Consider the following 275-nt stretch of genomic DNA (forward strand, 5'->3'; position numbering starts at 1 on the left):
CTGAGGCTGTTGCATAGTTTGGACAGTGTCTTCATAGTAGTCGAAGTTGTATGCAGAAGAATTATTGTTTCCTCGATACATATCACCATGACAGTCTCGAATAATCATAGTAGTAATGAAATAAGAATCATCATTATTCGCCCAGCAACAATAATTTCTAGTCCAGCAACAGCAAAGAAGAATAAATAACAAAAATGCAAGAAAAGCCACTGCGGAGACAGCAGGAACGACATACGAATTCTTATTGACCGACGATGACGGCGGTTCTGTTGGTG

The sequence above is a fragment of the Trypanosoma theileri genome, assembly GCF_002087225.1.
Source record: "Trypanosoma theileri isolate Edinburgh chromosome Unknown TM35_Tth_24_V1, whole genome shotgun sequence".
NCBI lineage: Eukaryota > Euglenozoa > Kinetoplastea > Trypanosomatida > Trypanosomatidae > Trypanosoma > Trypanosoma theileri.